The sequence below is a fragment of the Macrosteles quadrilineatus genome, unplaced genomic scaffold (assembly GCF_028750875.1).
Source record: "Macrosteles quadrilineatus isolate MER2022 unplaced genomic scaffold, UCM_ALF_1.0 Scaffold_8__2_contigs__length_117827958, whole genome shotgun sequence".
NCBI classification, from domain to species: domain Eukaryota; kingdom Metazoa; phylum Arthropoda; class Insecta; order Hemiptera; family Cicadellidae; genus Macrosteles; species Macrosteles quadrilineatus.
Window position 1 is genome coordinate 34481166 of NW_026542601.1, and position 16322 is coordinate 34497487.

The following is a 16322-nucleotide window of genomic DNA, read 5'->3' on the forward strand; positions in this document are numbered from 1 at the left end:
AAAATAAATTGTTGCTAGGCAACGGTGACAATAAAATAATTCTATGGATACTGATTGTGTATTTAATATGCATTCATGTTTTAAGTAAGTAAGCGGGCAGCTAATTTTGCGGCCCTAGGGACCAGCGACCACAGAATTAAAATTAAAATTTTAATTCTGTGGTCGCTGCTAGGGACCTGCTCGGTCCCCGAATAACGATGACAGCTAAAAACCTAATAATTATATAGAATAACAAGCTGTACCCGCTGGCTTTGCCCCGTTAAACTAATTAATTTTCAAGATTAGCTCGTTCGCATGGCTCAATCAAGTCCTGGTTGAAGTTCGTTCGCTACGCTCTCTCACCTTTAGGTTGGAGCTCGTTCGCTGAGCTCACTTGCCTTGGGGTTAACTCGCCTCCAGGTTGAAGTTCGTTCGAAACGCTCACTCAGCTTTTGGTTGCAAATTAGCTGTTGTCATAAATTGTTAAATTGACACAGCTGTTATGATTCATTAATTCCTTTTAAATATGAAAAATCATAAGGTTAAGATGGGAAACTCCAGAGCCACTGGGGCGGAGCCAGAATGCCCGATCATAATAAAAACTACTTAGTTTTCCTATTTAATGCCCAAAGAATCGGTGTATCGAATTTCAGCCTCCTAGGTAAATGGGAAGTGGGAGAATTAGTGATGATGCGTGAGTGAGAGTGAGTGTGTCAGTGAGGGCTTTGCCTTTTATAAGTATACATAGCACATTCAACCAGCTGTTAGTTAAAACAAATTATATTGGACTAAAACAAATCGATGATTACAAAGAATACTTTAAAAAATAATTTGAACATCCTACTACTGTATTTTACTATGCACATTTAATTAAACTGCCATCCTCGTACCGAAGAATTAAATGTATCAATGGTCAGCATTACACATACATAGTATAAATAAGTCAACCATAAGTATGTATTTGAATTTTCTTCCAAATGCTGAATTTGTGTCACAAATACTGAATGTTACAGCTGTTATGTTAAGCAAATTATAATGTACTAAAAGCTAGCTAGAAGCATTGACTTATTGGAGAAGGTTAGCATCGGCTGCTAGACTTTTTAAAAACTAAAACTTAATTTATAAAAAACTGGGACATTAATTTTAAATTATGGCTTTGAAATTATCTAGTTCTCAAAATTGTCTTTCTTTCAACACAAAACTAATGAAAATCCATCGACTGGTTGATTCAGAATCGTGAAAAAACCCCATTTACGTTATAATAATATATATGATAGTTTGGACAGGTTTCAACCCTTCCGTGGCGTAATACATTACACAGTTTATATGTAGACTACATTATAACTCATAAAATAGTTCTACAATGAAATGGATCTCCTTTTACAAACGTATATAATAACCAGAAATGTTCAGATCGTCCTTGCGTGTATTTTATGCCACAAATTTTGACGAAAGGCTTTTCATTACATAAACTATACCTATTTACAGTGTTGACCAAACAGTTGGCAAGAAGCATTAATAAATAAGCTATGTACCAAATATGATAATTTTAGCTCTATTCTAATTATGACAAAACACGAAGTAACTAAAAGCGAGTTTTGTTGGTGTAGTAAGCGTTGCAGGAGGTCTACTTTACACTGAATCGACGTTCACTTTTATTGCTTTTGATCTTCCGACACTTTTGACTCAGCGAAACTGAACTTGTATTTTACCGTATTTCGTTATATTAATCCTGCTGTTGCATTAGGTCAAATTCCCAATAAGTCAATTGCTTTAACATAGACTAAACTTTTAGCCCGGACTGTACTATTTGACTTTCTGGGATTTTTGATCTACAGACACTGCTAACATTGTAGTTTTTGACCTAGCGGCACAGGTATAAATTATTTGATCTTCCGGGACTGTTGACTTTCAGCAACATTCCCTTGGGAATTTGACCTAATGCAACAGCAGTTTTAATACAACGAAATAAGATAAAATATAAGTTCAGTTTCGCTGAGTCAACAGTGCCGGAAGGTCAAAAGTATAACCTGTTAAAACAACGATAGTCCTCTCGACGCATGACTTCAATAATTTCGTGTTTTGGTGTACTTAAAGTTGTGCTAAAATTTTGAAAATTGGCACAGAGCTTCTTGGTTAGTCCTACTCGATGACTATTTTGTTGGAACTTTAAACTATTTACCGATCTAATTAATAAACATTGATATGTATGGTGAAATAGTTTTAAATCGTGATTTCTTACATGAAAAAGTTAGCATGCGATATTTTTTTTTTTTTTTTTTTGGGGGGGTAGAGAGGTTTTGTCTGTGGCAAAGTTGTAGCCAAAAGTGTGATGCGTAAAATATATTTTTTTTAATTTTTTACAATCAGTGTTTCAATAGATAACTTGGGTTGAAGAGGACGGCAAATTTAGCATTTCGCAACGCATGGAAAGAACTACATCGTACGATGCGACTGCTGAGTGGACTTTTAATTTACAGTTCTAAGGACAAGAAAAAGATGAATATACAGATCACCAGTACATTCATATTATTTATAAAACATCTTTCTGTATTACCAGCTTACATTTTTCACTTATACATCATAAACAGGGTGTTAAAAATAAGCGGGGAGATACTTTACCTAGTAATTCCTTGGGTCAAAATAAACAGAAAATCAAGGGTAACATTTTTTCCGAAATCGTTTCGTTAACCAGATATACAACATTTTGTATTTTTTACATACAAATATTTATCTTTGCACTTTTCCAACCGATGTTTATGAAACTTGGTATGTATGTTAAGGTAGGAGAGACCCATGTTATAAAAAAAGATTCATCTCGATTCACCCTAAAATTTCAAAATTTAACACTTAACTACAATATAATATACTTTACTACACCACAATATTTGCGTATCACCATAAATCTTTAACAAAATAAAACGTTAACATTTTAAAATCCAAAGTATAATCCAATCAATATAATCTTTCTTTTTTGAAAAATATATTTAAAAAAAGGCGATGGTAAAATAACGACAGGCGAGTTTCGATCTGGGTGTTTCAGGTTTGAATCTAGGAGGATTTAACATTAATTAGGTAACATTAGTGTTTAATCCTCCTAGGTTTGAACTGATTGAGAGGAATACATAAAACCGAAGGGGGGAGGTAGCAACAAGTGCACTAGTATTTACTAGTGTCCAATTACAATTTGATGGATTTAACCAAAACCTTTTCTATTTCACTTATTTTCAGCTGTTAAATTTCAAACGATACGTTTTAGCGACATCATTAACGTTATTATCATCATCATCGTTTGAGTTTGGGTTTGCGGCAATGTATTTTTATGAATAAAACCTTTAATTTGATACCAAACTTGACCTCTGCTGCTATTAATTGACTGTATGCACTATTAATTAACAGCTGTGTCTAAGGATTATGTCGGCCTAAGTCACAAACAGGACAACAAGATCGCTCCACTCATCCCTCAATCATACTTGGCTTAAAATGCCATACATTTGTATGGTCGCCATTTCAAAGCAACATGGCTACATTAACAATGACACACGTGGAAAACCTTATAAGAGTGTGAGTAAGTCCGAAAACAGAGTAAGTCCGAAAACAATTCTAAAAAACAATCTATATATTATTTTGAAACTGTTTTTCTTTGTCACAGCTATTTTGAGAGAACGGCTGGGCGTAGAAACTCGGTAGAGGTGTCTATGGAAAGGTCTTGGTCTGTATATGAGCCATCAAAAGAGAAACATGGTGAATTTCCTTGGGGCTCCGCCCCCGTGGCCTTTAAATTCCCATCCCATGTTATTCTTATGGAGGAAAACAGGGTTTTTGTCACAGCTAATTTGAGAGAACGGCTGGGCGTAGAAACTTGGTAGGGGTGTCTAAAGAAAGGTCTTAGTCTGTAGATGAGCCATCAAAAGAGGAAAGAGGTAAATTCCCTTGGGGCTCTGCCCCAGAAGCTTTTAAAGTTGCCTCTTCAGATTTGTTTACATAACGACCACATGCATAATTCTACAATACTTTTTAATGCAACAGCTGTTAATATTTAAATTGTGATTTATTGAATTTGTCAAAATGAAGTACAGTATTTGCAATGGATTTTTCTGATTTTAAAATTTATTTTCTTCTGCATCGTGTCATGTTTTGCAATATAATGTTCTATTAACTAATCAGTGGAAAATCCTAATATCACAGTAGTTTGAAAATTATTTCTTATGGAGTTAACTTATATCAATTGTATGGGTTGGTTTCTGCCTTTTTTACCACTTCTTGGAGATTGTACGTAGGTGATATTCTTTGGCATACCGCATATGTAGACGAAACTTGGGTTGGTGTAATTATTACAATGGAAAAGAGCGAGAAATCCTGGACAATTTGATATAGCCTAAAAATAAAACTGAATTAAGACTGTGCTAGAGCAATAATTGAAATAACCGATTTGCAAACAATGGAAACATAGAAAAAGTCATAGAACACAACCAAGTAGAAGAAATAGAAATAATGATTTTTTTACACTAAAAACACTAAAAAACAAGATCAACTTTTTGAAAAAAGATAAGATATTTACAAAAGATTTTGATTATATCTAACTGTTGTGTAGATCGTGAGTATTTCCATAATCTTTGAGTCACCTGTAATGCTTTGCAATTGCTCGAATTCGAGCAACAGGTACACTAGTAAGCAATAAATTGCAAGAACCGTTGCTTATATCATTGGGTATACACGTATGTACTGACGTGTATACTCAATGCTTATATCGAACGAATGTACATCGTGAGAATTTCCATTAGTTGTTCCATTTAGTTGTGTGTCCATTAGTATAATAGTTTAGTTGACTCTTTTAAAGTCAGCGGAAATTGTGACTGTTATTACCCTTGAAATAATGTTTGTGTAGTACTTTGCAATCCTACCAATGCTTATAGAATCATACGATTACAATTTTCTGGTTAGAATATGTCGCATAGAGTGGTGACTACTGTATCTTTTTGGTTTGCTTGTAAAATAGGATCAACAGAGATTTTCCATCGACTTAAACAATACGATACTCCCAAATTGTTCATTGCAATAACAAAATATCACACAGTTTGATGAATATTTGTGTGTAAACCACGTACAGTACACATGTATTCTATCTATTTTACCTTTTATTTTTCCAAGACTTTATAGAAAATCACGCATTACGTGATCAGTGAAGAAAGGCTGTATCCCATGTGTTTTATAGGTACAAGGGCGGTCCTAGACATATATTTTGGGGGGGGGTCACCGGGGGCCTGGGGGGTAAGGAATACCCCCCAAAAAGGAGGGGGGTCCTGGGGTTCCCCCCGGGAAATATATGTGAATAAATAAATATAGGCTATACAGGGTGATCAACTCAAGGAGGCCACCATTGGGATATCGGAAACGGTAATTAGAGAAAACTTAAAATGGAAAACATTCCTTTATTTTTTGTGGCACTTAAAAAAATGATTTTAGTTTTTTGAAATTCAGCCACCATTTTCCAAAATGGCGACCAAATTTGAAATTTCTTATCGAACACCCCATATTTTATCATGTTTTTGGATAGAATAGGCAATTAAAAAACTTTTTTATACTTGACATTTTTTCGATAAACCCACTCGTTTAGGAGTTACAGCCTATGGAAAAATGACTTCCGGCGTACATATTACATCATGTAGCTCATAAACAAGTAAGTTTATAGCAAAAATGCGAAGAGTAAAAAAGTCTTACGCATCTACATTCCAAAAAGACCATAAAATTCATTAAAATTATGAATTATATTATTTAAAAAATGGCGGCAAACTGGAAAACTTTTTATTTTATAGTCTTTAAGGAATGTAGATGCAATTCTAAGACTAATTTACTTTTTGCAATTTTGCTCTAAACTTACTCGTTTAGGAGCTACATGATGTAAAATGTACACCGGAAGTCATTTTCCATAGGCTGTACTCCTAAACGAGTGGGTTTATCGAAAAAGTGTCAAGGCTAAAAAAGTTTTTGAATTGCATATTCTATCCGAAAACATGATAAAAAAACTAAAATCATATTTCTAACTGCCACAAAAAATAAAGGAATGTCCCCCATTTAAAGTTGTCTCTAATTCTTACAGTTTCCGATTTCCCAATGGTGGCCTCCTTGAGTTAATCACCCTGTATATATGAATTTGAACGGATATGGTGTTTTTGGCCTCTAGAGACCTCAAAACGAAAAATTAAATCGGTTCCAGGTCCAGGTGTTACCATAAGTACTACGGTAATAGCTTATTCCCTATATGGGAAATTCGCCAAAAACCTAATAGTTATATAGAAAGAACAATATTACATTCAACCAGCTGTTAGTTAAAACAAATTATATGGGACTAAAACAAATCGATGATTACAAAGATTCCTTTAAAAATTAGACTTTCTAAAAATTAAAACTTAATTTCTAAAAAACTGGGACCCTTAATTATAATTATGACTTTGACATTCCCTAGTTCTCAAAATTATCTTTCTTTCAACACAAAAATAATGAAAATCCGTCGACTGGTTGATTCAGAATGTGGAAAACCCCCATTTACGTTTTAATAATATATATGATAGTTTGGACAGGTTTCAACCCTTTCGAGGTGTAATACATCCCTAGTTCTCAAAATTATCTTTCTTTCAAAACAAAAATAATGAAAATCCGTCGACTGGTTGATTTAGAATGTGAAAAAATCCCATTTACGTTTTAATAATTTAATGATAGTTTGGACAGGTTTCAACCCTTCCGAGGCGTAATACATTAACACAGTTTATATGTAGACTACATTATAACTCATAAAATAGTTCTACAATTAAATGGATCTCCTTTTACAAACGTATATAATAACCAGAAATTTTCAGATCGTCCTTGCGTGTATTTTATGCCACAAATGTTGACGAAAGGCTTTTCATTACATAAACTATACCTATATACAGTGTTGACCAAACTGTTGGCAAGAAGCATTAATAGATAAGCTATGTACCAAATGTGATAATTTTAGCTCTATTCTAATTATGACAAAACACGAAGTAACTAAAAGCGAGTTTTTTTGGTGTAGTAAGCGTTGCAGGAGGTCTACTTTACACTGAATCGACGTTCACTTTTATTGCTTTTGATCTTCCGGCACTGTTGACTCAGTGAAACTGAACTTGTATTTTACCGTATTTCGTTATATTAAAACTTCTGTTGCATTAGGTCAAATTCCCAATAAGTCAATTGCTTTAACATAGACCACGTTTTTAGCTCGGACTGTATTATTTGACTTACTGGGACTTTTGATCTACAGACAATGCAAACATTGTAGTTTTTGACCTAGCAGCACAGGTATAAATTATTTGATCTTCCGGGACTGTTGACTTTCAGCAACATTCCCGTTTTAAATGAGTGGAATTAATTCGTGTAGTCATAATTTTACCTAAGTTGAGTTTATACAGTAGAACCTAGACTACTTAGACTCGCTCTTTAAACATCCCTCGGTTTACTTTAGGCCTACTCTGAAAACTACCTTTAAGACTTACTTGTTCCAATACTTATATTTCCAACTAAAGTTTAAACTACAAAATAGCCTATTTTGGCAAGGTATACCCTATCAGCTCATCACATATCGTTGATTATACCTGATGATAAATAATTTGAAAGTAAAAAAGTCATAATTAGCAAAGAACTAATCTTGTTAGACATTTGGTAAAAAGCCAAAGGAATTTATTTAAAAATATATTTTTTGTTTAAATAAAGGCAAATTTGTAAAACATAATTATATGTATTTAGTTTTGTATTAAAAATATAGTTAATGGCCATGGATATCAGCAAGTCCATAAAGTATATTTAAATTGGGATTATTTTCCTTTTACGATGACATAATTTCAAAAAGGGTACTATCCAGTTACATTCAAACTAGCAGAGTACCTGGCCTTATTGCAGTTATGCTTTGCGTTTGTAATGGGAGGGGACACGGTTTGAGAAAATTTGGTTCTTTTAATTTACTGTACCGGTATGCTAGAGTATAACACATCCTAAAATGGCCATAATAATGTTCTACCACTTCACCTGAATAATATAAAATATTAAATTACCAAATATTTGCACAATATAAAAATTTTTACCAGAAAATTGTGGACGTCTGGTAAGTTGCAGAAAAGTGGGAGGGGTCTTAAATTAAAGGTCTAGACCCTAAAGGGGAAAAATAGCATAATCCCCATAAAATTACCCGAAAACGAGAAATAACGTAAAATGTTCTCCATAAGAAAAGCATTAGAAGTCATTTACTGCTGAATTTTTTAAAATTCAATACAGGTGATCGTGATTTATCATCAAGCCAGCACGCAATTTTAACATTTGGATTATTTATTTGCCAGTCAATTATGCAATGTACTATATAAAACCAGGGATAACGTTACTTATAATAATTAAGACTTGTTAGCTACGTTATAGAATGTGAAAAAAAATATTTTGCTGTGAAACTTTTCAAATTTGTGTATTTCTAACGTTAAACATGAAATAACCACATTGACTAAATAATTAACGATCCAAGATTAAATGGAAAACTCCTGCTTTGTTTTTATTTCAAAACATATGTTCTAAATTAATTCTACATTTTCTCAATTTTAATTATTGTAATGTTTTTAATCAATATTTTGTATGAAGTGGAATAACTTCAACGGCTACTCTTAGAAAATAACCTGGGAATAGTGAATTTCCATTGCCTGATTGGTTTTACACTAAAATATCTCCTTAAAAATATCACATATATTCCCATTTTAAATAGAATTAGTTTAGGTAGAAATAGAACGAGTACTTAGGTTTGCTGCAACAGGGAGGGTAAAAAGTGTTTTGTTGTAAAATGTTAATACTGTAGTTTAGTAATAAATTTGTTCCCAAATATGATCAAAATAAGCAAACTACAACAGTTGACTTATTCTCCATAAGAATAACATGGGAATTTTAAATTTACAATTTTTTGGAATTTTCTCCATAACCCCCATAAAACCCCCCTTAAACCCCCGTTCCCATAGTCCGATCATGCTTTTTCGCGAACTCGTTCGAATAAATGTAGGTTTACACGTTTGTACTAAATTTCATCAAAATCGGATAATTTTTGCTCGAGTCATCGTGCTAACGGACACACATATATGAATTTAAACGGATGGTGTTTTTGGCCTCTAGGGACCACAAAACGAAAAAATAAATTGGTCCCGGGTCCAGGTCTTACCATGAGTACTACGGTAATAGCTTATTCCCTATATGGGAAATTAGCTAAAAACAAACAAAATCATTCTTGAGGTCCTCTGAGTGAAGATAAGTCGTTGGATCAGATTGTAGCTCAATAGATTGTAGAACCAATGTTTATTAAGAGGTATGTTGGCCCCTTAAAATTTATTTCTATAGTTTATTCTTTCACTTCGTTGGCTTATAGTGTTTTAAATAATATATTCCAAGCATAAGTCCTTGTGTGACTTTTGAATATAGAAAATTCACGGTTAAAGTACCATAATTTCATGTAAAATGCAAAGTTTGTGTGTACAAGGAAGACAAGCAGATGTAATGTTTTAAAACAATTAAGATAATATTTTTATCTCTTTTAGACGAAACCTTGACTTATCATTATTAACAGAAGCTATAACAGATTGACAGACACTAGAAGAATGCGAAGATTTTACCTTACAATTAGTATTTCTAAATAACAAAACGCTTCTCTTTCTGGTCAGTATTTAATGAAATTGGTAATAGTTGGGTTTGCATAGTTGTGATGTATTTTTTAATATAAGGTGGATCTTAAACAATAAAGGGGTACGTTACTTCCTCCAAAATTGAGAATCGGAAGTAATTGTTACATTGTGCAGGATGCTATTTATTTTATGCACAAACAAACACACACATACAGAGAGAGTATAAACAAAAGCTGTCAATCAGTGTTAGGGACAGAGTGCTTTGACACTCGAAACGCGTAATATGTGATAAAAACTGACGCGCTGATGTTGTCTGTAGTCCCTGTCTTTTACTAAATGGTCGGTCGCATTAATTAATTCTTTATCTTGTAAATATCTTGGCATGCATTTAATATGTTTCTTCTTCACCTACCAAACTTGTAAGGTCCAGGTCCACCTGTAATAACTACAAATAGAGTAGGCCTGTCAGACGATGAGGAAACTTTCTGTATTACAAATCTTCTTCAATGAAACACCATATGAAATTCATTTTAAATAATCTACGTATAATTTGTGGAACTTCTATTCTTAAAAGATGGTTTGTAAAAAATAAAAAACGGATTAGAATTATGTTTTTCCTGCAGCTCTAAAATTTATGCTTTATAATACAGGGTAAGTGTTTCCAGATACAAATTTAAACGGTGTTTTACTAACATACACTACCCTTTCTATAATTTCAGTAGCCTATATGTTACGGGGACATAGAACGTTGATTTTCAAGGAAAAGGGGTTTTAATGAGAATTACAAGGGGTTTTAGTAAATCTATATCTATAAAAAAAGGAACTATGTATGTATATATGCGTGTATGTATATACGTTTTGGACTCCGAAACCGCTCCACAGATTGTAATGAAACTTTCAGGCACTATTTAGCATCTTTCAAGGTAGGTTCGAGTGAAGTGTGGTGCAGATCCGTCAAAAGGGCTCTGCAACTGAGGGTTTTAATGGGGTCAATGTCAGACTTTTTGATCTACAATGTTTACAAATAAATATAATTTAAAAGCAGATGTTTACTTTCACAAACTGTTTTGTAGGTTTGAATAATCACAACTTTCTCTACTATCATTAGGCATGATTTCAAATAGTGCCACACAAAGTGCTACAGAGTGCAGCACAGAAAACTATTTTACTTTTGAATAAGTCCAAATGTATTAAACCCCAATCGCAGCACACCTGTGCACTCAACAACGTTTAAATTCTCCAATGTTAAATATTAAAAACATAAAAACCTTTATCAAAGTATTATAAACAATAAAAGGGATGACATTGCCATAGTATTTTTATCCTTCGTTCTATACCCACACAATCTAACATCTATATAATAATACGCTAAGCCGATTTTTGTAAACAGAACTCCTCCCACATTTTTGGACCGATTTTGATGATTAAAATGTCAAAACAATGGCCCTGATCTGTAGTTTTGCAAAGTGTTTTTCGTTTTTTGATATCTTTATTAGTTTGGGCAGGATCTTCCATCAAAGTTGGGTTTTCTCCCATAAGATTAACATGGGGTAATCTAAATATTTAATTGGAAACTTTGTCTTCACTAATTTGAGAGAACGGCTGGGCGTAGAAACTTGATAGAGGTGCCCAAAGAAAGGTCTTGGTCTGTAGATGAGTTATCAAAAGATAAATGAATGGCTTAGGGCTCTGCCCCAGAAGCCTTTAAAGATCCCTCGACAGATTTGTTTACATTTTGGCCATGTGGATAATACTTTTTAATGAAACAGCTGTAAATTTTTAAATTTTGTTTTAAACAACACACATTTATTGGGAGTTACTGAACTGTCCAAAAGAAGTATTTGCAATGTTATTTTCTGATTTTAAAATTGATTTTCTTCTGTATCATATCATATTTTGCAATATAACGTTTCATTACGAAATCAGTGGAAATTCCTTTTATCACAGAACTCTTACAATAACTTCTTATTGAACTATCTAATATCTGTTGTGCGGGTTGTTGTCTGCCTTTTTCACCACTTTTGCCTATATTTTATCATATTATTCTACAGATCATCATAGGTTCATGAGATTATTGTCATACATGTTTTCAATCACTGGAAAAACAGTCGAATGTGTAATACAATACAAAATAATACGTGCAGAAGGGCACGTTGTCCATTTGAGCCGTGTCCATATGTTGTTAAATTAATAGTGGTTTACAGCAACTTGATAAAACATTTTACAATATTTATGTAAAGTCATTAAGCTGTAAATCTGCAATTTACTACAGACTTTTGAGAGAGGTTGCTATAAAGTATTCATTCATCATAGTGAACACATAATATAGATATGTATACAAATAAGAATTTGAACTCTTAGAGAGCCTTTTAATGTTATTAGAATAACGAAAATGGGTTGTACATGTCTAATAGCGCTACTCATTAACAAAAACCATTTAATTTATCTTTAAAATATATATTCTTAAAGTGCACTGAGCAGCAGCCTAAAAAATACTATGTAACTTACCCATATAGTTACATAATGTTTGAACTCGCATTTTAACATTTATAATTCGGCTTATATTTCTCCAGCAGATTATTTATCTGCAGAAGAAGTTTATTGTGCTCTTATCATGTCTAATGACAACCAAAGACATAAACCTTGCCTAAAATGGTACCTATCTTGAGAAATTATTTGCAGTATCCTACATTACGGACCGTGGCCCACTGGGTTGTTAACATGATTGAAAATAACACGACATTTCGGCTGTAAAAAGGCATAAAGAGTAAATACTATTTAATCAACTACTTCAAGTAAATTCCACTAAACCTAACTTTCCGTAGATGAATTAGCGTAAGCCTAGAGAGTAACCGTCGATTTCGACGGGTTTCACCTTGTAAATTATTAAGTGAATAATAATCGTGCGTGCTAGCTCGGATATTCAAATGCCTCTCAATTTGTAATTAACCCACCACATTACTGTCATTAAAAGAAAGAACTCCAATAATGCAAAACTTAAATTCACCGAAGCTGTGCAACGTTACTAGACAAAACTTACGTCGAAATTGATTAAAGCAAAAATTATCAATGGTAGGTTTAAGGGAGAAATAGTCTTAATCCCAAGAATACTGAAGATATCATCCGAATTACCCTCTGAATTTAAGCACCTAGAATTTCGTTAGTGTTTTACTTTCGCAATCACCATTATAAGGCACTAGGGCAATCCCTGACTATCGTGGGTTTAAATGTAGAAACACATGATTTTCACACAGACAGATGTATTTTGTTAGCGCAGCAACGCGCGCCGGGTTGTCTTTGAGACTGACAACGATCAAAGGCATTTGAACTGCTTAATTTCCTTGTCAAATAATCTCAACGATATCATCTTTGACGCCAACGACAATGTAGTGAGTTTACTCTTTCTGCACGGTTTCACTTTGAATCTATAATATAAAGTATAATATCTAGAATCTACGCTTATAGAATAACGATAAATAAACAAATTAATAGAAATAAAGCTTGGGAGAAAATACCTGTATATTAATCGAAATATTTACTTTACCAATTGTAGTTAGTTATTATTTATGACAGATGTTTTTATTTCCATTCTAATGTTTCTTTATGTGTGTAAACTAGCAGTTCTGAATAATATTCTGTTTTAATCGACTACTTGATTCCCGTACATAGGATGAGCTAACATCTAGTTCAGCATTGAAGATTGATTTATTATGTACACGGGCACAGTAAAAACGGGCAAATAGCAGAAGATCAAACCTTTAACTTGGACAAGTTTCTGAGCTCAGAGTTGATACTGGTATCTTTGAATAGCCTAAGTCATTTAATCCTATGAATAGACCTATCAATCTTTAACGGTTGACATTGAAAATATTTTCACTAAACCTTCTCTAGTTAAATAAAATAAATAAATAAGGTCTTTATTCATGAGCGAATTTCAGTTACAAAACTGTTTTACAAATTGACTCAAGTCAGGACGCACACAGAGTCAGTTCTTAGACTCATTGTACTGAGCCGGCCCGAAGTAAGAAAAACCCCTTCTACCAGCATCAAGAACAACCCTTGGTATGTCAAGCAACAAGTCCTGTCTAGTTCTGCGCTCTCTCACGGCCGACCTCGCCTTCAGTTTTTCCTTCAAGTACTGTGGTGCCTGAGTGACCAGTGTTTTGTGGACGATACATGCAACCTGCTTATCACATCTTTCTCGGACGGACATTGTATTTGAGATCCTACGGTGACTTGTTATAATATATATAGTTGTAATTATAACTTTCATTCTGTTGGGAAAATTAATGTTGTAGTCCTAATATTTGTGCATGAAGATTCGACGTAACAATTCCTAAAAGGTTCCACTAGACGTAATCTATTTATACACGTAATTTTATAAACTAAAACATTTTAATAATAAAAAAGACTGCAACAATTTTTACTTAGCCCGTTTTTGCATCACTATATAGAGTTTATGTATTCAACCAGTCGCATGGTAACATATTTGCCGCCAGGAATGGGATTTGCCGAAGCGAGACATTTTCAACCGCGCGAGTAAACCGTTATGCGATGACAAGTTCTCTTTTTCATTTACTTGGTGTAATATATTCCAATATGATAGAAACAGTGAAATATTTTTTGGTCTATGTAAATCAAAAATGTATATGTACCGGTACCTAAAATAAATAAATTCTTTCAATAAAAAAATTTACCAAATAATTCTCCAGTAAAAAAATATTGGCATCAGACAATTGTGTATACGAACATAACAACAATACTTGGCCAAGTCTAAGTATTAATTTAACCATTGTAATTCGCACAGTCATAACTATTTAACCTCTTTAATATTGTTGCAACCAAATGAAACGGTCATATATCTACTGTTAATTACCAAATTCAATGCCTCCACATAAAAAATGCACCACATAGAACAATATTGTTACAATCCACCAGACCTGTGTGTCAACATTACTCTATGGTTTTAGGTTTTCGTAGGCCTAAAAAATGTTATTTTTGTTTGTAACTAAAGCGTGTGTTTGACTTTGTGTGTGGGTAGTCATTAAATTGTTTTGTATATTCGGATTTATGAGAGTTTACTTTATTGTTTCATTCAACCAATAAATACTAATTACGATATAGTATAGATTGACAATTCAGGCTTTCAAGCCTTTTCAAGCATTTTAACAATTTTTAAAGCGTGGGAAATGTAAGTCGTTTTTTAATAATTTGACTCTGGATGTCCATGATCGTTAATGTGTTGGTCTTTGCAAATGCTCTTGGTCTTAAAAACAGCTGGTCTTAGTTAAATAAACCGCATAAGGCATTTTATTCTTCTTTACTATCATCCTCCATTTATAAATCCATATATAAATCCCAAACTACCCATTAAATTTTGACAAAACTACAAGTCCCGTCCCCATAAACCATGTACTTAAAATGTTCGTCATGACGAGAAACCTTGCAAACAAATTATCCGTTATTTAATTTCATGAATTTCCCTTTAAGATCGTAGTTCCTTTCTAAAGGGAACTTTCCATATACCTAATGTTAAAAATACCTCAGCCGTACTTATTTGTTTGTTATTATTTAACTGTATTGCCTTATTAAAATAATGTGTGATTATTTGTTTGTATTACTGTATTCTTTTCTGTTTATTTCAGCTTAACTCAACCATTTAACAGTTTTTTAATACTTATGAAGTCAAACTGGGTGAAGCCCAGCAACAAAGCTGAGCTGAACGGTGAGTAACAGCTTCTGTATCCAATTGTCAATGGCAACAGCTAGTTATAATAAAACACGTTAAGTTACAATACCATTACAAATGGTTATAACAAAAATTTACATAAACACATGCTTGAAATTGCGAGGCTTTGAAAAGATTCAATAATGGGTTTAGACTTTGTTTTTAATTCGTCGCAAATTCTAATTCTGCCTAAGATTATGTGCATAAGTGATTCAATGAATCGTTGTCATTAGCAAACCATTTAAAAATAATTTGTACGATTAATTTGGTAACAAAATTTGTGTAACATCGTCATGATAAGAAAAATACATAGAATGTTATGATATCATCAATAGGTTTTGATTATCTTACAGATTTTTGTATTGCACCTATCAAATAGAAAACTGTATTTATACCATGGTTAAAACTATTATTGTAACAGGTTTTGAAAATGGTCTATCATTATAAAACAATAAATAAAAAAATGTCATTGAAAAAAAACCATTTTTTTATATTATGACCCCTGTAATGAGATTAAAATCATAATATCCTGTAGTCAATCACGCAAAACCTCCTCCTAACTTCTAATGATTACATTGCAGACGATTTCCTTGACAAGAGAATGCTGAGTTCCCTTAAGGGACGAATCTGCTTTACAACAGCCATTCTTTGAAACATTACCTCCATCTATATACTTTATCATTATAAATAATACGAGTATATTTTATTCCTTATATTTTATCTCCGAAGCATCTAACCCTTGCAAAGCTGCCTGGAGCCTGATCAACAGGAACAGGTCAAGACGTCCATCTGCTGATTCCAGCTTTGCTACAGCAGATGATTTCAATCAATACTTTGTAGACTCGGTGGATTCCATTCTGGAAAATGTACCTAGATCCAACCTTAACCTGTGTGACATTGCAAATGATATTCCAGCTGTAGCTACTCACTTTGAGTGGAATCATGTAAATTCA